Source organism: Ursus arctos, unplaced genomic scaffold (assembly GCF_023065955.2).
Source record: "Ursus arctos isolate Adak ecotype North America unplaced genomic scaffold, UrsArc2.0 scaffold_48, whole genome shotgun sequence".
Classification (NCBI taxonomy): Eukaryota; Metazoa; Chordata; class Mammalia; order Carnivora; family Ursidae; genus Ursus; species Ursus arctos.
In genome coordinates, this window is record NW_026623065.1 from 109442 (window position 1) to 131025 (window position 21584).

The 21584-nt window shown below is 55.2% G+C and overlaps 1 long non-coding RNA gene across 20 annotated transcripts in view; it reads left to right on the forward strand.

Annotated features, from left to right (window-relative positions):
- The first annotated feature begins 13206 nt into the window (after window positions 1-13206).
- Window positions 13207-21584, forward strand: part of LOC125282077 (uncharacterized) — a 102825-nt gene continuing 94447 nt past the window's right edge. For 10 of the 20 annotated variants that reach the window (XR_008957447.1, XR_008957433.1, XR_008957430.1 and 7 more), the window contains exons 1-2: window positions 13208-13358; window positions 17991-18088. This is a non-coding gene — a long non-coding RNA (uncharacterized LOC125282077). Of the gene's footprint in view, window positions 13359-14975; window positions 15092-17990; window positions 18089-21584 lie in introns of all 20 variants that reach the window. The other 10 variants (XR_008957443.1, XR_008957445.1, XR_008957444.1 and 7 more) reach the window with 5 other exon arrangements.

Sequence of the window (21584 nt, forward strand, 5' to 3'; positions counted from 1 at the left end):
GAACCGCAGAGATTTCAAAACCTCGTCACTGCACATCTGGTGTGGCCACAAGGAAGTGAAGGGGCTTTGGGGCAACAGCAGCTCTGTGAGGCCCCAAGGGTCACAACGGCCAACGTGACATCTGCATGTGGCTGAGACGCACAGAGGGTCTGGAAGGAACCAAGCCATGGGAGCTGGGGGGCTTTTCTTCCCTCGCTCATGCCCCCTGCTTATCACACTGCTGGGGTAATGGGTCTATTCCAGGAAGGGACACAGGACTGCGGGGCACGAGGGACATGGCTCCAGAGCCTCTCACTTCACTCCAGGGGCCTCGGTTTTCCCACCCGTGAAATGGGCTGACGACAGAGCCCTCGGCCAGTGTGAGAAGTGACTGCTGCCGTCCCAGGGCTTGGCCCCCACCGTGTCATCAGGCGCGCTTCATTTCCTTCCCTTTTCCTGCCCTGCTGTTCCCAGGGTTAAGCAAGACGTTGCCCATACACGTTACTGCCGGTTGCAGAGGCGCGGGAGAAGGGCCCATTCCCGCATCACTGAGGCTGGCCCGGGGAGAAGGAGGACAGGAGGGTCCTGGGCAAGGAGCGGGGCTGAGCCCACAGCCCAGGGCTGGGTCTCAGCTCGGCCACTCAGCAGTGGGCACAGCACCCCTCTGTGAAGGGGGCACGGCGGGGCCCACCTGTCAGGGCTCTTGAGATGGCTCGCTCTTCCGGTGGGTACCCCCCCCCCCCGTGCCCAGAAGACCCTCTGTCCCCACCCTCCTGTGCAACCCTGGCTCAGCCGCCAGCCTGTCTCTGCCGCCCGCCCTTCTCCTGCATCCACTCTCCAGCAGGCCCGGGGCTGGCCTGGAGCACAGCTGGGCCTTTGCTCTTCTCCCTCAAAGCCCAAACTCAAGGAGCTTGACTCACGGTACTGACTGGTCTGCTTCCTTGTGGTTTGGGAGGAAAGGAACATGTGAGACACAACATCGGAGCCTTGGGGCCCATCTCTCTGCTCAACGACCCTGTGCCGGTCCCGCTGCTCGTGGCCCCGCGTAAGCGCTGGTGGGCCCACTGTGTGTGGGACTTCGGTGGGACCGCAGGGAGCACTGGGGAAGCCCAAGGAGCCACGGCCCGCTTCCGTGGAGGATCAGGGAATGTGCACCTGCCCAGTGCCACAGAAACTGTGCGGTTTGTGCGGGGTCATTTGCCAGGATGTGTTCCACAGCAGGGTGGGGGCGGGGCCTGCAGGTCCCTGGATCGAACCAGTCCTGATGCCAACCCACATCTCCTATGCCCCACCCCACGCCAGCCACACTGGGGTGGGTGAACAGCTCCGGGCAGGCGCCCACTCAGGGTGTCACCTGCCGGCCCCTCGCCTGGGCCCGGGATACATCCCACCTGCGTCCTCCCCAAGGCTTCTCCCCAGGTGGGAGGCCCTTGGGGGCAGCTCCACGCTTGAGCAGTCATGCCCGTGCAGCCACCCCTAACCACTCAGCCAGGGGAGAAGCCAGTGGGTAAATGCTGCCCCAAAGACAGTTCTGAGATCCCTCCACAGGCTCCCCGGGAGCTGACACAGGATGGACCCCGGGTGCCCCGGCCGAGCCCAACATGACACCTGCGCCTCAGTTCCTCCTCTGACCCTGCTCCCTGAGGTCAGACTGCGGGCTCTGCAGAGTGGCCACCCCTGAACCGGTTACTCCTGGCTCCTGGGTTCAGAGCCACCCTTCTGATCCACTTGCAATCAGAAGGAAGGAGGACGGCAGTCTCCTGTTCAGAGCAGGGGCACGAGGGGGGCCTCCTGCCGGACAGCGGCTCAGGGACGGCTTTCTCAGAACGGGGGGACCCTGGAAGGAAAAGGCCACCAAACGTGTGTGCCAGCCGGCTCTGCTGGGGAACAGAGTCCCCCACAGTGAACACCCATCCTCCCTCCGAGGGCCTGGGATCCGGGACTGAGCCGCCGGCTGCTTCTGCCCCAGGTCTCTCACCTGGAGTCTGGACCGGGCTGACGTGCCCTCGGCCACGCTGTCGCACTCACGTGGCTGTCCTCCCCACGTGGGCCTCTCCACACGCGCCCGAGCGTCCCCACGGCCCGGCGCGCCTCCCCTGCAGCAGCGGTCCGGGGCCAAGACGGAGGCCACGCCGCTGGCTTCCGCCGCCCCCATGGGTCACATGGGTCAGCCCGCCCCCGATGGGAGGCCACTTCACGATGTGAGTCCCAGGGAGCGGGCTCACTGGAGGTCAGCGTGGAGGCTGGCTGCCCCTGCATAAGAGTAAAAGCTCTGTGACCCGGGTGTCTGAACCGAACCAGCTGATTTGGACACAATGTTACATTTCCCCGTATAAACACCAGAACTAAGTCCCTGCGAGCTCCTTCCTTCGCCCCCTGATCTGCTGCTTCTCGGTTGACACGTCTGGGCAAGGACGGAGAGCATCTAGGACTGGCCTGGTGTTCGCTGGGCCCATGAGAGGGTCCCTCGGTCCCCCCAAAGCCCCCGGTCTCCAGGCCCTGGGCTGGGGGAGGCTGAGCAAAGAGGCGTGACGTTCAGGCACATGGTCAGTAAGAGGTGGGGTGGGGATTTGGACTAGGCTGGCCAGAGCCCAGCCATACGCTGCCCAGGGGAGGGGACAATCTGCAAATAGGGTTGACCCTGGGTCCCACCCCAAGTGTTCGTGTGCCATAGGGCCCCATGCCCCAGCCTCCCACCACCAAGCCCTTTTGGGGCCCTTCCCGCCCCCCCCCCCCCCCCCGGCCACTGGCTCATGAGCTCCTGTGCCTTGCAGCTTGGCTCTGCCCCACATGCTGTGACCTCCTTTGTCCTTCCCAGACACTGCAGCCCAGCCCAGGCCATTTGGCCTGACCCAGTCAGTCCCCTCCAGGGGATGGAGTCTGGAGACTGCCTTTGGCCCCACTAGGGCCAGAGACCCACGGTCTGGAAGCCCTCAGCACTGCTCCCAGCAGGTCCTATCTATTCCGTGTGCACCTACTGTGTGTCAGATGCTGCGCTGGGCCCTGTGACAAGCGACGCCTCGTGCCTGCTCTCAGGGAAGTTACGGGCAGCAGAGGGGACAGGCAGAAAACCAGCGAATGCCTGGATACATTGGGCTCCTTGTTATAAGTGCCTCCTGGCTGGTCACTGGATTCTGTAAGGGGGCTGCGGGGGCGGGGGTGGGGGAGGGGCTTTCCAAGGAGGTGACATTCAGGCTGAGATAGGAAGAACACCAAGGAGTCGCTGAGGCACATAGCAAGGGGAACAGAGCTCTAGCGAGGAGACAGCAGTGCAAAGGCCCTGAGGTTGGAACACTTGGCACAGTGGAGGGACTGGGAGAGGCCAACCAGGTAGGCACCCCCGCCCCGACCTTGCCTCTCTGACCCCAGCCTGTGTAGGAAAAGAGAGATAATAAACCTAGTCCTGGGAACTGAGGATGACGAGGGTGGAACGTCTGTGTGCTCCGTGACTAGCGCTAGTATTAACGACAGTGCAGGGGCACCCAGGAGGCTCAGTCAGTTAAGCGTCTGCCTTTGGCTCAGGTCATGATCTCAGCGTCCTGGGATCCAGCCCCACATGGGGCTCTCTGCTCAGCGGGGAGCCTGCTTCTCCCTCTGCCTGCTGCTCTCCCTGTTTGTGCTCTCTCCCTCTCTCCCTCTGACAAATAAATAAATAAAATCTTAAACAAAACAAAACAGTGTAGACAGGCAGTGGGGTGGCAGGGGCAGCGCGGTCCTGGAAGGAGGGGCCGAGATGGGGTCTTGCAGCTGACCCTTCCCTGCCTGTGACTTGGGGCCGGGTTCCACGGTCAGATGAAGTTGTATGCTCAGGAACAATGCCCCCGGGGGCCAAGCATCTATTTTGTGCGATCCAGACACAGCCCCCGTGTGCCAGGAAAGTGGGGCTCAGAGGTGGGTGCGGGAGTGGGCCCTGGGTCTGGGCTTCCACAGGCCGTCCTCACCCAGGCCACCCCATCCCTGCACAGGAGCAAAAGAGAGTGTCTCAGGGACCCGGAAGCTGTCCCACCAACCACAGGACAGCTGTGGGCCTAGAGGCTGAACAGCAGACATGGATGGTGGGGGAGCTGTTGTCACATCATCCCTGAAAGGTAAGCCTGGACCAGGGGAGGGCCATCTGTGCAGGAGGAGCTGTGTGGGGGGAGGGTGGGGACACCTGCTTAGAAGCTGGGGTGCTCCCCTCCTCCCTAAATGAACTAGGCCCAGAAAGGGTCTGGAGGACAGAAGCTGGACCCTTGAGGCCCCACTGTGTGCTGGGCTGTGTCTCTGCCCAGCTCCATGCTCAGCTCCATGCTCAGCTCCATTGGGCTTCCATCCTGCTTCTGTCCTGGCCTCCTTCTGGTTTCCAGAGCTTCCAGGAAAGGGCAGGAGGAGGGAAGTGGTGGGATGGGCCGGGAACTGCCTGTTCTCTGAGTTCCACTGGGACAACCCAGAAACTGGGGCAGGGAGGCCCAGACAGAAAGGAAAAAGAGGGGAGGGGAAGGGAGGGGAGGGAAAGCAGGGGAGAAGGAGAGGAGGAAGGGAGGGGAGAGTGGGAGGGGAGAGGAGAGGAGAGGGGGAGCAAAAGGGAGGGAGAGGGAGGGGGGAGAGGGGAGAGAAGGCCAGGAGAAGGGGAGGAGGGGGAGGAGAAAGAGGGGTGGAAGGGAGGGGAGAGGAGCCCAGAGAGGGGGAAGGGAGACCTGGCATCCTGGAAGATGCTGTTTGCACACTCGCTAGGGGGAGTGTCTGGCGTGAATGGCGGCCAGGAGGGGTCAGTGTGGGTGTGTGGAGCAGAGCATGTGAGCAGGAGTGTGGAAGAATAAGTGTGTGCTTGTGAGTGAGAGCAAGCGAGGGTCTGTGTGAGTGTGTGTGCAGGTGTGAGGGGTGCTGTGGTGACAGCCAACAGAGCCCAGGAGGCCCAGGGACCAGGAAGGCCCCCCCCACCCTGTGCAGGACTTTCCCAAGGCTCTGCCCTCAGCCCAGGAGCTGGGCCCCCCACTCCTGCGTCATCCCCATTCCCCTGGGACAGAGAGGGCCTGTCCCACCTTGGAGGGGACACCCCCACGGGCCCAATGCTGAAGTCACCCCCTGCAGCCCCCTGCAGAGCATCACCCGTTTCACTGACGAGGGCGACTGAGGCCCTGGCAGGGTGCGGCTGAGACGGGAGGTTCACCCCATCGCCCACCTCCTGCCCGGTGGCAGTGAGGGAGCCACGGGGCCGGGCCGCAGCAAGCCCAGGAAGGCCCAGGGTCGCTGGGCAGGACTTTCTGCAGGCACTGGGTCCTAGGAGGAGCCTGGAGGGATAGCAGGACCCTCGGCCATGGCAGGCAAACACAGGGACATGACCTTGTCCTGCATGCATGCACGTGTGTGTGTGTAAGTGTGGCTGGGGGGGAGAGTGGGGAACAGGGACCCTCATCTCCTGGCTCAGTCCCATCTTCCTTTTGCTGGTTCTCCCCCAGCACTGACCCACCATCCCCTGAAACCCCGCCCCACCCTACCCTCTGGGATCCCCGTGGGAGTGCTCCTCCCCAGGACCTTGGCTTCACCCCTGCCAGCTCCCCCACCCCGGCTGCCCAACAGGTTGGAGGGGGTTGAAGTGTCCCCCCAAAATTCATGATCCCCCAGAACCTCGGAATGTGGCCTTATTCGGGAAAAGCATGTTTGCAGATGGCATTAGTTAACACGAGGTCATGTGGGAGCAGGGCGGTCCCTACTTCTAGGGACTGGTGTCCTCGTAGGAGGAAGGGGGACTCACAGAGACACGGGAGGAGGCCACATGGAGACTGAGGCAGAGACGGAGGGGTGCGGCCACAAGCCAGGGAGGCCTGGGGGCCCCAAAGCTGGACGAAGCAGGAAGCATGCTCCCCCAGAGCCTCACAGGGACCCGCCTCGGGGACACCTTGACTTCAGAGCCTCCAGACCCTGGGAGGGTATTTCCTGTTTTCTAAGCCACTTGGTGGTCATTTGTGGTGCAGCCCCAGGACCCAGACACAGGGCTGCCCCCTCCTTCCCTGTCGCCTCCTCACTTCCACCGAGTTCTGGAAAGAGCAAAGCCCCAGTACCTCGGCAGAGGAGGGTTTGTGCAGTGGGGCGGCCCCAGACCCCCACTCAGACCCCCAGCTACAGGTGGCCGCCACCACCCCGGCTTCCCACTCGTGGCGCAGCCCCGGTGTCCCCTGGGTGCTCCAGGGCAGAGACTGAGGCTGGGGAGGGCCACGAGCTCCGGGAGAGGTGCAGGCCACCTCTGATGGGCCACTGGGCTGCAGGACTCCCCGATGGCCTTGCATAACGGAAAGGGACCACGGAATGCTTACGGGCTCCCTCCCTTACCGCACAGACTTGCCCCACAATCCTGCCTGGGCATCTGCTCCCTGGGGGGCCCTGTTCAGTGCTGCCAACACTGCATCGCTCTCCCCACACTGTAGACGCCAAAACCGAGGCTAGAGCAGAGCGGCCTCTCCTGGCCTGCACCCCAGCCTACCCCCTCTGCTAAGCAGCTCTGGGGCAGGCAGTTCCCCCCAGCTGTGGGCCTGGTTGCCATGGCTTCGGAGGAGAAGAAAGAGGAGAGGATTCCTGAGCTGCATCCAGAAAGACAGGCTCGCCCCCCCCCCCCCGCCCCTCCTTCCTCACTCCCTTTCTCTGACGTCAAAGTGGCCCTTTGTGTAGCCAGAGGCCCGTGCCACTTCCTCCCCGACGGCCATGGCCGGGAGCAAAGGAGGTCAGAGAGCCCAAGGGGCCAGGAAATGAGTCAGGGGACCCCAGCCTGGCCAAGACTTCCTAGAGTGAGGGCTCCAGACCCTCCTTCCCACAGGGAAGGGCCTCCAGCAGCTCTCCTACTAGCCGCTGCTCTCTTGCCTCTGTGCCTTCGGCTATGCAGTTCCCTCCATGTGGGCAGCCCTTCCTCACCCCTCACGTCCAGCCCCACTGGGAAACGTCCCCCTGCATTCTGCACCTGCCTCCATCCCTGCGTCTTCATGGGGCTCTGAGGTCTCCTTTCCACCCGGTGTTCCCAGGGCCGGGATAGGCTGCTGCTCAGTAAATGAGTAGATGTTGCTTCATTGTTGCAATGTCCCCTTCCAGATGAAGAAGGGAAGGAAGGAGGGAGCTGATGAGATGTCAGTCCCCCTGGTTATCCTCCCCCATTCGCACTGGACCCAGCACGTGGGTCCGGCTGTCCTCGTGCTTCCCAGCACAGATCTCCGCCCTTTGTGGTCTGTCAGCTTCCTGGCCTATGAGAGTCTCCTTCCTGGGGGAGTGGGTGCTCTCTCCACACCACAGAAGAGTGGGTGCTCAGAGAATGTGTGGGAAGGAAGGAAGGAGGGAAGGAGGGAGGGAGAGAGAGAGGGAGGGAGAGAGGGAGAGAAGGAGGGAGGAAGGAGAGAAGGAAGGAAGGAAGGAAGGAAGGAAGGAAGGGAGGGAGGGAGGAAGGAAGAGAGGGAGGGAGGGAGGGAGGGTAGGAGGGAGGAAGGAAGGAAGGGAGGGAGGGAAAGAAGGAAGAGAGGGAGGAAGGGAGGGAGGAAGGAAGGAAGGAAGGAAAGGAGGGAGGGAGGGAGGAAGAGAGGGAGGAAGGGAGGGAGGGTAGGAGGGAGGAAGGAAGGAAGGGAGGGAGGGAGGAAGGGAGGGAGGGAGGGAGGGAGGGAGGAAGGAAGAGAGGGGGGAAGGGAGGGCTGGAAGGAGAAGGAGGAAGGAAGGGAGGCAGGCGGGCGGGAGGAAGGGACCCCAGGTTCTGGTCGGGTTCAGGAGTCTCACCCAACCCGTCCAGGACCAGGAGCTCCGGCAGCCCTGACTCTGAGCCAGCCTCAGGGTAAGCAGGAGGTGGCAGGAAGGATGAACATTCGTCCAGGTCTCGGCAGCCCCCACAACGACGCGGGCAGCTAGGTTGAGGGGCTAGAGATGAGGGCACAGGGTCAGGGGGCACGGCTGCCGGCCGCAGGCAGACTGACCGGCACCAGCCACCAGGAGCAGGTTATGCTCAGAAGCCCTCACCTGGGGGGCTGGCTGACAGCAGGCGGGCACGCGGCGGAGGGCCCCGAGCGGTCCCCTTGAGGGCGAGTCCTGCACGCTGGGCTCCAGGCCCAAGGTGGGGAGAAACCAGTCCAACTTTCCACTGAAAATAAATACCCCAGCAGGCCTCTGTGGGTAGGGAGGAGGGCTGGCTGTGTGAATGGCTTGCTTTGCACACTTCCATGATTATCTGAATTTTTACCAAGAGCATAGATTATATACATATTTGTTGAAGAAAAGAAAATAAATATCTGATGACCCCAAGGCCTCTGCCTTCCCTGGAAACTTCTACACTGCTGGGCAGTTGTGACAAAGCCCCAGAAGATCTGTCTTCCCTGGCCCTCAACCCACCTGGGGAACATGTCCTATGGGCTAGACCCCTCACCCAAAGGTGGCCATGCATTTTTTATCAATTTGCTTCTTCATTCCTTCACTACTCTGTGTCAGGCCCATGTCCCCTGAAAGCTGCCAGTCTAACAGGGAGACAGGTACGAGGACCACATACCCACCATGCCACCGAAGAATGTGGTGTAGAAGTATAGCTGTGGGAGTAGTCAAGGAGGGCTTCACAGAGGAGGTGACCTTTGAATGGGGCCTTGAAGAGCGAGTAAGAGTTTGTCAGAAGGAAAGCGGGTAGGGGAAGGACGTTCCAGGCAGCAAGGAGAGTGTGAGCTCCAATGTGGATGTGATCGAGGTGCCAGGAGGAGTCTGGGGCAAAAGGGACACGAGTGTGGGGCAGGGTGGTTAGCAAGAGATCAGGCTGGATGGGTGTGGAAACCAAAATCACAAAATGCCTAGATGCCGGGCAAGGGGCTTGCAGATTTTCCTTTGGGCCAATGACTGTGAACTTGCTCACCAAGGACACAGTTTTGGGTTTTGGGTTATTTATTTTTTTTTCTAAGATTTATTTATTTATTTGTCGGAGGGAAAGAGAGCACAAGCAGGGGGAGCAGCAGGCAGAGGCAGAGGGAGAGGCAGGCTCCCTGTGGAGCAAGGAGCCTGCTGTGGGACTCGATCCCAGGACTTTGGGATCGTGACCTGAGCCGAAGGCAGACGTTTAGCCGGCTGGGCCACCCAGGCGCCCCTGGGCTCTGGATTCTGACCCACAGGCCACGGTGGGAAGTTCCCAGCTGGTTCTGACCAACTCCCGGGGTTGGTGTCCACTGCTGTAGCTGGGGTCATTGCAAATGTGAGAGTGACAGGATCCAGCTAAAGGCTTGGGAGGACAGTGATCTGCCTGAGGCCCCAGGGATAAGGGGCAGAGCCGGCCTCCAACCCAGGTCACTCTGACCCCAAGACCACCCCTGCTGTCTGTCAGCGTGGGCTGGGGCCTCGTGCTCCCTTTGCTCATGTGCTCAGGGGCTTCCAGGGTCTGGCCCTGCTGCGCTCAGGGACACAAAGGTACCAAGTCATGTTTCAGGCGCTTTGTCTCCAGAAGGGAGCATGAAGCTGTCCTCCGAGCTCCCACTCCCAGCCCCTTCCAGGGGCAGCTCCTGACTTCCTTTCCCTCTCCACACAGCATGGGGTGTCCTCGGAGGCTACCCTGAAAGAGCAGACTTTGGCATGAGACAGACCCGAGTTCACGTCCAGGCTGTACCTGGAGGGGACAGGAGGGTCTCAGGCAAGCACGTGCTCCTCCAAGCTTAGCGTCCTCACCTGTAAGCAGGGGTGGAGGGTGGGGAGAGAAAGCATCCCTCAGGGGATGGGGGAAGAGCTTCAGCACAAGGACCTGGGCGCGGGGCCAGGTGCGGAGCCGAGCCTGAGCAAAGCTCACTCCCTTCCGGCTGCCTGCAGGTGCGCCCGGGCTCCACACCTGCCTCACCCTATTTGGAGCAGGATCATGGGGGAGTTTCCACGCGGAAGGGCTGTGTCTGCTGCCAGTTAGGGTGCAAGGGAATTACACGCAGGTTGCAGACGTGTTCTCTGATGACTTCATGAGCGAGGCATGCTTGGGCAGAAAGGTCTCTATTCTCTGAGGCCGGGGACTGTAAAGCTGCAAGACTCTGAGGACTGACCCTGAGCAGTGGTGTTCAGTCCCCTTGGGTGCTGAATACGTTTTGCCAGCAACGCCTTGTGTGGGTGCCCAGTCTATACAACGGATAAAAACTGGGCCGCTCTGCTTGAAGAGGGGGTGTTGAAGGCGGTCCTGGGGAAAGGTCCAGGGTCCCATTTTCCCTGTAGCCCTGGATCCTGGGGAGATGGGGTTGGAGCTGCTCCTGGCTGTGGATCGGGGTAGCTGGGGAGCAGAGCACTGTGGACAGAGTCCAGCAGCCGATATTTACCAGCTGGTATGAAAGGACTTCTGTATCCTCAAAACCGCATGCTGGTGCCAGTGTGGCTGGGCCAGGGAGCTCATGTTTCACAGCAAGAAGTCAGTCTCTACAACAACAATGATCATATGTCTTTGTGAAAAATCATAATGATGTCAACCTTTTAATGTCCCCACGGTCTCTTCTCTTAAACTTGAAGGGATGTTTTATTGAAAACCTCTCTTGTCTAGAAGAACTATTCATATGAATCCAGCAATTCCATTAGCTTCCCTTTCTTTTTCCTTTGTTAAATTCAAGTACAATTACATAAAAATAGTACCAATATATGATTCTTCTGGTTTTGTAAGTCTTTCTACCTATCTGTTCCTCACCCATCCTTCTGTTTGTGTATTTGCATGTAAGTCCCCCGAAATGATGTTCACCTAATGCCAGTGGTTATTTCTGGCAGGTGGGACCGGGGCTGGGTTCTCAATTCCATCCTGGGGATTTTGGGCATGTTGTGAATTCTTTGTTATGAGCAGGTAGCACTTTTATTTTGTTTTAATGGTTTTTTTTCTTAAAAAGTAAGATGGAAAGAAAGCATTAAGTTCATTAACTAGAATTCATTCTGGAAACTGAGTTCTGAGTACTAAAGCCAGTGATGACTGCTATTTTTCTTTTTAATTTCTAAAATCAAGGGAAAACTATTTTACTTTTAAAATGAGGGGGAAAGGACATTGTGGAGATCGTGAATCAAAAGCGGCTGGCAATGATCTATTCATCGACAAATATTTATTGAACAACTTAATGCCAGGGTCCCGTGTTTCCCGTTCCCTTATAACTTCAGGTTTTCAGTCCCCGCATTCTGTAAAACCTTTTCTATCACACGGTCCCTGTAATTCTTATAGGCTGCCACTAGGTGGCAGTATGCACACCCGTATTCTGGGCTGCGCTGTGCTGAGCTGCTCCTCAGGTAAGATTTCAGTTCAAGACACCTATTACTGCTTTGTAAGTTCTCATTGGCAGAATTATGTCATATATATCGATATGCATATATCGATATATACCTATATAGCTACATCTGTGTCTATATCTATATCTAAAATCTGCAGTATCTATATACAAATACAGATATATTTTAGGATTGGGAACATTACAATTAAGGGTGCTCGACTACTTGTCTTCCTCGAATAAACACTCCAGACACAAGTCAAACAAGAGACTAAAGCAAACAAACACGATACTTCTGCACACGAGACAGGGTGGCCTAGAGGCCAAGCACCCCAGCTTTGGAAGCCAACAGATAGGAGTCCAAATCCTGGATTCATCCATCATTTGCTTCATCACCTTAGTCAAATTACTTGAGATCCTTTGGCCTCAGTGTCCCTGTTTCAGTGCTGGGGATCTAATGGAGTCTGAATCACGGGGTTGTTCTGAGAGTTAAGTGAAATGGGGTAGGGAAAGAAATGAGGATCTAGCTGTTAGTATTCCTGCAGTCATTTCCACCTAGAAAACTCCTACTCATACCTGAAGACCCAGCTCAAAGGTCTTCTCCTCAGTGAAGCCCCTGCTAACTTTCTCGCAGGGAGTGAGACACTCCAGAGGGAGGAGAGTTCCAGGTGGAGCAAACTCTGGGGACCAAGGCCCTGGGGCTCACATTCAGAGACACACTTCCTTGGAAACTTGGATGGAGTCAAAAAAATTCTACAAATAACCGTAACACATTTCATTAAAGAACAACAAAAACATATATAGTAAAACTCTTGCTAAACAAAATTGTTTTATTTTACCTGCTTCTGTTACAACTAGAGTCAAATGATACCTTCTGAGGACAGAACGGTGGGTTACCTTTTTGGGCTTCAGGAGTTCACCTTTGAAAAGGAGTGTAGCCCTAACCTGCCTCCTGGCTTGTGGTGAGGATCAAAGTGACACCATAAAGATGAAAGTTGCCCTGCCTCTGGTTTCATTTCCTACCGCAAGGTTGTCTTTTTTTTTTTTAAAGAACACAAATCAGATATTACTTCCTGCTTGAAACCCTCCCCAGGCTCCCTGCGGCCTAAAGAACAAAGGCCAGGCTCCTAAGGATGCCTGAAGAAGCCCCTGGACGAGTGCATTTTTGCCCCTTCCACTCGGCGTCCTGGGTCTGCTCAGCTGCCCTCGGCTGGTGACTCCCAGATCCCCGGGGTCCTCCTCTTCTGTCTCCAGCCCCGAGACCAGCGCGCAGGCCCCACATCTGTCTACCTCCAGCCGCCTCCCACAGCCTCTTTCAGGCCGTCTTCCAGGTTCCAATCTAAGTACAGCCCAGCTGATGCCACGGAACACACCCCTGAGCCTCACTCTCCTGTGTGCAGAGGGGCCCGGGACACCTAACTCCTCAGGGTGGGCAGGAAGCCTGGCGAAGACACGCGTGAGGACGCGGGCCAGGCCCCGGCCCACTGCGGGGCGCGACTGCGCGGGTTCCGGCCCTGGGGCTGGGCTGCAGGGCGGCGGGCTAGGGCGGCCCTGCAAAGGGGCCGCGTCCGGGCTGTGCGGGGCAGGGCAGCGGGTGGGAGGGCTTCCCCGAGATCGGTCCAACCCCGCCGGCCCAGAGTGCCGCTGGTGGGAGCCCCGGGACCTCAGTTCGGCGGGCCGCCCCTCCCGGCCCCCGCCGAGGCTTCCCCGGACTCGGCCACCACACGCGCGCTCAGTCCCTCGCAGTCCTGAATGCCCGGCGCGACTGTCCGGGGCGGTCTCGGGAGCGTAGCCCTGTGGCTTGCTGGGCATGCGCGGAGCGCCGGGCGCATGCCCGGTCCTGGGGAGGGGGGGAGGGCGGAAGCTCGGCGCGGGGACGCGGCCGGGCGCGCGCCGTGGCGGTGAAGCCCGCCTCAGCCGGTCGCCGCGCATGCGCGACCTGCGCCGACGCAGCACGCCCTGAGGGCGCTATCCCGCCGCCGCCGCCGCCAGCCCGCCGCCGCCGCCAGCCCGCCGCCGCCGCCAGCCCGCCGCCGCCGCCGCCTCCGCCTCCGCCGCCAGGCCGCCGCCGCCGCCGCCGCCGCAGGGACCGCTGTGCGCCCGCGGCGTGAGGCGTGGGAGGGAGCACCGCCTGTCGGTTCGCGGCGCCGCCTCGGAGTGGTCTGCCCTCGCCTCCCGGCGCCCCGCGCGGTTCGAGTGAGTGCGGGCCTGGGGAGGGGGCCGGGACGCGGGCGGGCGGGCGGGCCGGCTCCTGGAGCTGGGGGTTGGCAGGGCCTAGCGGGGCCAACCAGCCGGTCCGCGCGGCGGATATGGCGGAGACGGGCCCCTCCCGCGCGGGGCTCGGGAGGCCGAGGATGTGGGGAGGCCGGAGAAGTGGGGAGGACGAGGGAGGGGCCCCGGGAGGACGGCGCTGTGGGGAGGACCGGGGCGCGGGCGGGTCGGGAGATGTGGGGCGGACTGGGGGGTCTCCGGGAGGACGGGGGGGACACGAGAGGCCAGGGAAGGGGGAGGAGGGGGCGGGTTCTGGGAGAACGGCGCTGGGTGGAGGACGGACTTGTGGGGAGGTCGGTGGGCTCTGGCAGGCCTGGGGACGAGGGGAGGCCGGGGGCTCGGGTAAACGGGGAGGTTTGGGGGACATGAGAAGGCCTGGGGGTGTTCGTGAAAGATGGGGAGGTTGGTGGATTCGGGGGTCTCGGAGAGACGGAGGGGCTCGAGGCCGGAGCGCACAGGGAGGCCGGGGGCTTGGGGAGGCCAGCAGGCTTCCTTGGGAGCCGGCCAATTGCCTCAAAAACAAAAGGGGGGAGAGAGGAAGGAGGAGGAAGAGGGAAATCCTTGGGGACCTGGAGGGGGGGCGGGGGAATAGCCCTGACCCTATATGGGGACTCACTGGCCCTCAGGGAAGGGCGGGCTTCGCACCCGGGTCCGCGCGGGCTCCTTCCCCGCAGCTGGCGCGCAACTTGCTGTGGCCCTGTGGTTTTCGGGGCGAAAGCCCTGGAGACCTCGTTGATTCATTGTGCCTCCAAGTTTACCTCTTCCCAACCCAGCCCCCAGCTCTGCTTCTGGCTTAGGTGGAAGAAGGACTTGCTGTTTCTTTCTCTCTCCTTTCCTTTCTTTTCTCAGGAGGAGGAGTGAGTGTGTGTGTGTGTGTGTGTGTGTGTGTGTGTGTTACTTGGTTTTATTTAATTGGAGGATTTAGCTTAATGCACTAAGGGTAAAAAGAAATTTTTTTAAAGTTATTTCAACAGTGTCTCATTCTTGCATAGTTAGCCTGCAGCTGGGTTTTTGGCAGTGAGACTAAGATAATAGTAATGTAGTAATTATGGGAACTGGTTGAAATACATTCAAGCTGAAGGCGGTGTAAGGATTTGGGGATCTGTACTTAAGACGACCAACGCTGGGATTCTTAGGTAGAATGTTGGGATTTTCTCTTCTTCAAAAGGAGTAATTCTAAAGTACTAGAAAGCAGGTGTCCTGATACCCAAGCCGGCACTCTTTTCATATTACGCAATGCGTACAATGTCAAGCAAGTGTCATCAGGTCTTGGGTTCCATATCCATTAGTGATAGCCAGACTATTAAAGTTCTGTAAGCCCCTGGTGAACTTTTCATCTTTTGGGGAGAATGAGGATATAGGAGAAATATTTGTTTTCTCAGGTGTGAAAAAAAGTTGTAACTCTTTAAAGGCAAGCAAGGCCCATATGTCCTTGAATTTTAGTTCTCCGGAAGGATAGCAGGTATGTGTAGTAGATACTCAGTAACCAAATAAATGCAAAAAAATAAAAAAAAACCTTTGCTTTTGTGTATACCCTTGTAGCAGGCGTTGTACTGGACTCTGCAGGGTGATAACTGGATGAGAAATGATCCTCTCCAAAGGTCTTTGCAGCCGAGGGAGGGAGACAGAGAAGTCAGTCAGTGATGATGGTACAGTGGGTAAGTCCTGTGATAGAGGTGTGCCCAGGGCATTATGACGGGTACTCATCTTTCTTCAGTCCCCCACATTCTTAACCCTTTTTATACCTATTGTTATTTCCCCTCTACCCCAGACCTATTTTCCCCATACCTTCCAGTAGCCTCTTAGTAATTTTTCTTCATGGTCATACAGACTCATCTCTTCTTCACATTTGATTTCTGGCTTACAGTTTCCTGGAGATCTCCGTTCTCTTCTTTTCTGAGCTGCTTGCTCCTTCGGTCTTTTATTGTGTTGTCCCTGGATGTTCCTTTGTTCTCATCGTTTGGCTTTTGTCCAGAGTTGGATTTTATGTTTGTGGCAACTCTTGTCTTTGTCTTTCTTCACTGACTTCTTCCTTTTGGTGGCGTTAATTACTTTAAAAAGATAGTACAGTGTTTTTGGACAAGTTGAAGACAGCCTTCAGCATGCCCTCCTCTTGAGCAACACTGCTCCGGCTTGGACTTGTTTCCCTCTCTCCTGGTGCACAGCCACCATTCTGGAATCTCCCTTCATCTTCGTCCTGGGGATTCCCTTATCCCTTCTAATGGAAGCTCATGCCTTGCTCATTTTTTGTTGATGCTCGTGTTTTGGTGGAAGACTTTCTCCAGGGGCTTTCTGACATAGGATGCTTAGGAGGCAAACCTTTTGGGACCATGCATGATTGAAACTTGATTGATGGTTTCGCTGGGTATAGAGTTCTGTATTGGAATTCATTTTTGTTCATAAATTCAAAGATTGCTCCATTGCCTTCTTGTTTTCATGTTACTGTTTTAGAATTCAGAAGCTATTCTCATTTTTCCTTCGTACTAAACTTTTACCCCCCTCCCATCTTTAGAAGCTTGTAGGAGTTTTACAATTTGTCCAAGTCTTTTGAAATATCGTGATGGTGTACCTTGTGTGGTCGGTTTTCATCCACTGTGCTGCATATTCAGCGGGTCCCTTCATTCTGGTAACTGGGAGTTTTCAGTTCTGGGAATACTCTTTGGCATTACTGTGCTGAGGTTTTCTCTCTTGCTTTTCCTTATTTTGTTTTTCTGGAAGTCTTATTATCCGGAACTTGGCTGTCCTGGGCAAAGGTTGTAATTATCTTAATACCTTTTTCTTCTTCTTCTTCTTCCTTCCTTTGCTCCTCCTTTTCTGCCTTTTTTTTGGGGGGGGTCTTTTTATTCTCTGTTCAGAGAGGTGACTTCAGTTTGACTTAACCTTTTCTTTAGTTTATTATTTCTGATTTCAGAAAGGTTCTTTAGATTTCCAAGGGCTCTTTTTCTATTTTTCTAGGAGAACATCCTGTTTTTCTTTATTGATTGCAGTGTTGTCTTACCTCTATATTATTGATAGTTTGTATAGTCTCTGTTTCTTTTAGGTTGTTTCCTTCCTTTTCCTGTCTGACGTGGTGGGGCCCTTTGACTTTTACATCAGGGTATTCTGGGTGGGCCATGTGTTGAGGGTCCCCAGGGTTAGTATCTTTAGATCTGTCTTTTGGAGCTGATCAGATTCCCCAGAAATATTCTCCAGTCTCTTTCCGGCACAATTCTGACTTCAGAATCTGGAAGCCAGCGGTGTGCGTGTGTGGTCTGTTGTAGGAGAGCTGGAGAATTCACTGTTCACTGTATATACGGTCATTAAGTCCAGCTCTGTTCAGTGCAGCTGGGCAGGGTGACTTCAGTCCATAGACGCCTCTACTTTTCCGGGGAATGCCCCCTCCCATCTTCTTTCAGAGTGAGGGGGCGTCACGTTGTGCCTGGCGTTGAGGTTCTGGTTTCAGCTTCCATGGCCTTCCCCGGCTCCTCTGTATTTGAGGCTATGCCTTCTTTACCCCCGTTCTGTCTACACTGCTGCTGCCACTTCTGGTCTTCTAGGACACTGCTGTGCAAGTGGAAGTGGTTCCCGTGTGTTCCACTGCTGAATTAGGACCTGGCTTTCTTGGGCCTGCTGCCTCCTTTACTCTACTTCAGTCTGTTATAGTTTCTGTCTCCTCCAGGTTTCTTCTTTTTACTTTTTTGTTTGGGTCTCAATCTTCCATGTTAGAAGATTTCCTCAGTACTTCAAAAATCTTGGCTTTTTTCTCCTTTCAGTTCTCCCTGTGCTGTTTCAAACATTTTTTAAAAAGATTTTATTTATTTACTTATTTGAGGGAGTGAGTGTGTGCACACGGGAGAGAGCAGAGAGCACAAACGGGGAGGGGCAGAGGGAGAGGGAGAAGCAGACTCCCTGTTGAGCAGGGAGCCTGACCTGGGGCTCCATCCCAGGACCCTGGGATCATGACCTGAGCTGAAGGCAGATGCTTAACAGACTGAGCCACCCTGGCACCCCTGTTTAGAACATTTTTAAAAAATATCTCTGTAGTATAGTTTTGATGGAAGGCAGTGGAACAGATGTCTATACTCTGTCATTGTATCGTGCACTTATTAGCCAACCACACCCTGTTAATTTATGATTTTTGATATGTTTGAATAGTTTCCAGTTGCTTCACATGTATTTCTTTTTTTTTTTTTTTTTTTTTAAGATTTTATTTATTTATTTGACAGAGAGAGACAGCCAGTGAGAGAGGAAACACAGGCAGGGGGAGTGGGAGAGGAAAAAGCAGGCTCCCAGCATAGGAGCCTGATGTGGGGCTCGATCCCAGGACTCTGGGATCACGCCCTGAGCCGAGGGCACACGCTTAACGACTGAGCCACCCAGGTGCTCCTTCCTGTGTGTTTCTTAAGTAGAAATAGGTTTGAAGACAGGGACGTGGTGCCCTCTTCTCACCCCTCATCCCAGGCGTTGCCCAGTAGGCTTGCGTGGGAGGTGATGGAACTGGCTGAGGGGTGAGTTCAGTAGAGCTTCAAGAAGTGAAAGGAAGGGGGTTTTAATGCGCATGTTGTCTCTCCTTGTCAGGTTCTCTGAGGACTATGGAAAGAGGAAAGAGAAACCGGGAGCATTTCCTTTAAACCCACGTTTGATTTCTTCACAGAGTTACCGTGGCCTTCAGAACTGTGAGTATAATTCTCTTGCTACATTTGTGTTTTGGTTTTTCCTTTTGTTTTGATTTTTCTTTCATCTGTCTTAAGGTTTCTTTGACATATACTAGAAACAAATAAAAGCTAGTTGATTTTGCAGAGTAGGTGAGGGAAGAAATATTAGTTGTTTAGTGCCTTTTATGTGTGGAGAGAGGCAGGCAGGATGACAGTCCTGTCCCTGATAGTTGTGACAGTAGCAGCATGTGCCCTAGAAGAGTGGCCCAACAGGGTCAGCACTGGGCCATCCAGCTCCTAGGTGAGTCTCTGGCAGTAATCCCCTGAATGAGGCTACCCTTTGCCCCTGTTTCACATTTGCATAACTGAAACAGAGGTTAAAGGTTACTAAGTTAGTAAAAAGCAAAGCTGGGATTCAGACTCAGTCTGGCTTTGGAGCCTGTGCTTTTTACTTGTGTTTTATTCTTATGGGCTCTGGATTCAGATGTTGGCTTGGCTGCTTACTTACTAACTTCACTAACTACCGAAACCTAGTTTTCTCTCCATGCGAACTCTTCACTGACTACTTAAACCTAGCCCTTTCCTCTGACAAAGGGTGCTCTCCCAGGGTTGTGGTGAAGATGCCATAAGAAATGTGAAATGTGCTCAGCATTCACAAATGTTAGCAATTGCTATTTGGTGGCAGTTCCCCCACTTTAATGAGAGGAAAACTAAGCCCCAGAGATTGGGTTATTTGTGATTTGTTAATTTGTAACCTTGGCACTTGTGCTGCACTCCACAGTTGGGAGGTTATAGAATTGAGATTCTATTCCAGTTTGTCTTATTTCCAAAGACTGCTCTTTCTGGTAGGCCTAGTGGTAAATCGAGGACAGATCGTTGATAGAAGATTCATCAATCTGTCTTGTGGTATTAGCATTGGTAAGATTTTCGCAATACATTGCTTTGGTGTAAAAGCCCCATAAACTTAGACTTCATGGATTCAGAATTCAGAATCATTTATAATTACGTTGAATTTGACTTTGGCATTGTGTTTGTCTTAGGTGTCCAAGGGGCAGGACCCTGGATTGTTTTTCCATTTCCTTCTGGGGGTCAGTTCACTTTCCTCCTTTGTTCTCTTTTCTCCCCCAAACCCACTTTTGTTTCTGCCAGGATTAGGTATTAGGGAAGGGAAGGAAAATTGTGTCACGAAGTTTCAGTTTCCAAGTAAGGCCTGGAAGTCTTGCTCCTTTTCTCTGATTCCTTCTACCCTTTCTTGGCTATGAGAGGCACCTGTTCTGTGTGCTGTGCCAGGTGTGACTCTGCTGTCTTTTGGAGAAGGCCATGCCCAGCTGTTTACATCCCTTGTCTCCTCCCCAGCCTCCCTGCACATTTCGATGTTTCTTCCTGTAACAGTGGGCTATATTTATTGGGTACAAGTCTGTTTCTGCATCTTTAAGGGCAAAGATTTTGTTATTTCGTTTCTGCATGTTTTCTGCTTGACCCATGGGTAGTTTTCACTAAAGGCTGGATGAAGTAGTGTTTAATGCTTGCCACAAAATCAGTTCTCTTTTCTTAGTGGATCCAAACAAGAGGGAGAATATCAAGTATAACTTTTCATCAGCATTAGCTATTAAAAATCGTTCGTCATGTAGAGCCCAAGACAGTTTCATATTTAGCAGAAATTACACAAAATTTTTCTTCTTAATGTGATGTGCAGCGGAACGAAGGCCTGACAGGGAACTGAGAGCCCCGTTCTTGGCTCACTGGAACTTTGAGCACCGGGATATAATCTGCTGCTTCTAGTTTGGCGCTCCCCTCCCCTCCACCCCTGTTTGAAAATATGTAAACCCAGGAAAATAACCTTATAACCAGTGTTTCTATAATTGTTTCCCCCAATTCTGGACAACTGGTGAGGCCACACGAGTAAGCCTGGCTTTGTACAGCATCGACTTAATGGTGTTCCTGTGAGATCCGGGGCCCTTGATGTACCTGAGGGCCCTGGTCCACTTGAGCCCCTGCAGGATGGATCAGGTTCTTGGTTCTTGATTTGTTTTGGGGTGTTGCATTCTTAAGGCAGAACTTGGGATGGAGGTGTTTTACAATCAGAATTCTAGGAAAGCAAAGTAACGTTTTGGAGGAGTTGAATTGCTGGGATATGTATGGAGATTATTTTCAGGGTTAATGGGGTGTGGGGAGGCAGTAGACAGAAAGGAAGGTTGCCCGGAGACCCATCTGAAACCCCCCCACTTGATGAATAAAGATAGGTTATTTAGCGTCAGGGCAGCTAAGAACAATTGACATAGATTGAACTGTGAGGTTCTGGGGCTGTTTGTCGAAACAAAGAGTTGCTAGGGTAAGGCGGTGCTGGCTGTCGGCTCCGGAGGGCAGCTGTCCCTCCCTCAGTGTTGAGCCCTGAGATTCGGCTGAGGTTTGAAAGGCTAGTGTGTTGGGAATAGACACTGGTGGTGGGGGTTGGAGGGTGGGGGAGAGTAGAGGACAACCAGGAGGTTATCGGCACGCTGTTCAGGGAACCAGGTGAGCAGCAGCGGAGGCTGGGATTGGAGCAGGAAAACTGGAGGTGGTGAGAAGCAGTTGGGCCTTGGATGTATTTCAAAGGTAGAAGCAGTAGGATTTGCTGACAGATTGGATAAGGGGTGTGAGGACAAAGGGAGGAGTTGAGTTGACTAGAAGGCTCTTGGCCTGGGCAACTAGATGGGGGGAAGGCTGTGGGTGGAACTTGGTTTAGAGGGCCAGATGGGGAGCTCACTGTAGGCATTTTAAGTTTGTGATTCTGTTAGGGATCCAAGTAGAGATGTCATGTAGGCAGTTGTAAATAGGCATTTGGTGGTTGGAAGAGAAGTCTGAGCTGGAAGTGGCCATGAAAACGCAGTGACGGTCTGTGGTCACCGAGGGAGTGAGCACAGAGAAGACAAGCAAGCCTGAGCCTCGGGTCACTCTGCCATCGAGTGCTCAAGGACGAACATGAGCAGTGTTTGGCACAGAGCAGGTGTGAAGAAGACCACAAGCACTGGCACCATGGGAAGAAGGGAAGAAGTGTCCAGGAGGAGGATGTGATCAACTCTCTGAAGTGTCAGGAAAGGTCATGATGAGGACTGAGGTTTGGCCTTCGGGTTTGGCGACTTGGAGGACACTCTGGCAAGTGCTCGGCACAGTGTGGGGGCGTGGTCAGAATGAAAGCCCGCCTGGACGGTGGTGTGAAGGGGGAGAGGGTAGTGAGACAGATTGCATCTGGGTGACGTAGGTCCAGGGTGTACGGTCATCCTCACACTTACTCACCGTCTGGGTGCTGAGCAACGCAGCCGGGTCCCTGAGGTCCGTGGTGGTGTCTTCATGTCACGGGCGGGGAAAGGTCAGGTTCAGAGCTTACAGTAGCTTTCTCAAGAGTACGGAGCCGGCAGGCTGACGCCAGGTCTCAGGCCATGCACGCTGTCCTCAGCTGCCCTGCGTCCTGAGGGTGGAGAGACACTGTTGAAGGGGGAAGGGGGTAGTGTGGTTGAAAAGTTGTAGGAAAACGCTT